A 1961-nucleotide genomic window follows, 5' to 3' on the forward strand; every position below is an offset into this window, starting at 1 on the left:
GGGATCCCCCGCATGCGTCGTAATGATTCAACGCATGCGTGGAATTCCTTATATGACAGCGTCGCGCAGGTCGCCGCGTCATAATCGCGGCGACGGCGCGACACGTCATCGCCAGAGGCGCGGATTTCAATGCGATGGTGAGTACACTCCATCGCATTAAAATCTGCTGAAATCCTCGAGAGGATTTATCCGCGGAAACGGTCCGCTGGACCGTATCCGCGGATAAATACTCCCGTGTGTATGGGGCCTAAGTCTGTCGGAATTTCCGACGGAAAAATTCCGTCTGACTTTTTTCATCGGAAATTCAGATGGTGTGTACGAGGCATTAGATATATTCTTGTGAACTACACTAATGGCTCTTTTATACAGAATGTCAGTTGTAATTGGGTTTTGGTCCTTTGAAAGCATGTGACAAACTAAAAAAAAACATTGCAGATGACGTATTCATATTTGGTATGGAGCTTGGCCTGACTTTTTGCTCCTTCTGGAAGGTTTCATGATTTAGTGCAGTTATTCAGTGTGTAATTCATCAAACCGATTGAATATGAAGCTATTTACCGCTATGTGCTGCATTTACCCCAAAGACTCATCAAGTGATGTTGTATTTCTAGTTTCTGTTTTTAAAATCTCTTTCTGTAGAAAGCTTAGAGTGAGGTAGTCCTTGCCTAGACAAAAGGTTTTGCATAGTTTTCATCGCTGCTTCAGATAACCTTAAACCCAGTTAGAAGAAAAATTATAACAAAATTGTTTTTGATTCAGTGAATGAAAGAAATCAACAATGAGATCTGTTAAATATGCTGGAATACAGAAAGTAAATCTTATTTTATTTTTTTTACAATTCTGAATAGTTCATATTAAAGTGCTTGAAACATAAAGTACAGTTATGTTGTACACATTTTCTTTATGTGTTATGGTTAGAATTAAAAGAAAATCCAATCCACAGGGTCATATTTATAAAGCAGCATTTTTTACATTTACCAAACATTCACTGCAAATCTTTTTTTTTTTTTTTTATAAATATGGAACGCTTCAAGAATTTGCGTGTCATCCTTGAGCTGGGGCCATGCTAATCTTCTCTGTATTGTTCCAATTTTAGTATATGTGCTGCCGAAGCAAGCAAACAATGGTGCATGTGTTTTAACCGATTGCAGACCGCCCCAAGAACATTTACTGCTGAAGGGTGGCCGCTCTAGATCATGTATCTGGTATTTGATCAGCGCTTCTGAGTAAAGAGGGCATGCTGCCCTGACTAGGGGCCAGATTCACAAAAGAGATACGACGGCGTATCTCCTGATACGCCGTCGCATCTCTGTTTTAGGGCCGTTCTAACTATGCGACTGATTCATAGAATCAGTTACGCATAGATAGCCCTAAGATCCGACAGGTGTAATTGAATTACACCGTCGGATCCTAGGATGCAATACTTCAGCCGCCGCTGGTGAGAGTTTGCGTTGTAAACCAGCGTCGGGTATGCAAATCCACAAAGGTTTTTCCCGTCGTTACGTCGGCGCAAGTCTTAGTTTTCCGTCGCAAAGTTAGGGGTACTTTAACATGGTGTAAAATTACTCCACCATGTTAAAGTATGCCCGTCTTTCCCGCGACGCTTTCGAATTTTTTTGTTTTCCCGGCGTAAGTACGTTATGCACGTCGCGATTCTCAACACGTCGGCGCGTCATAATTTTGCGCAAAGCACGTCGGGAAATTTGCGACCGGAGCATGCGCAGTACGTCCGACGCGGGAGCGCGCCTAATTTTAATGGTACCCGCCCCATTTGAATTGGGCCGCCTTGCGCCGGACGTGTTTACGATACACCGCCGCAAGTTTACAGGTAAGTGCTTTGTGGATCGGGCACTTAGACTGAAAACTTTCGGCGGTGTAACGTAAACGGGTTACGCTGCGCCGCAGGTACGAGAATCTGGCCCTAGGTTGTTATTTCTGACAGCACAAGCCGATCAGCGGGT

General features: G+C 43.5%; 1 non-coding gene across 1 annotated transcript; it reads right to left on the minus strand.

Moving 5' to 3' along the window:
• Window positions 1–1013: 1013 nt before the first annotated feature.
• Window positions 1014–1120, minus strand: LOC120929729. The gene has a single exon (XR_005747436.1). It is a non-coding gene; the product is annotated as a U6 spliceosomal RNA (small nuclear RNA).
• Between the last annotated feature and the right edge of the window lie 841 nt (window positions 1121–1961).

This window comes from Rana temporaria, chromosome 2 (assembly GCF_905171775.1).
Source record: "Rana temporaria chromosome 2, aRanTem1.1, whole genome shotgun sequence".
NCBI lineage: Eukaryota > Metazoa > Chordata > Amphibia > Anura > Ranidae > Rana > Rana temporaria.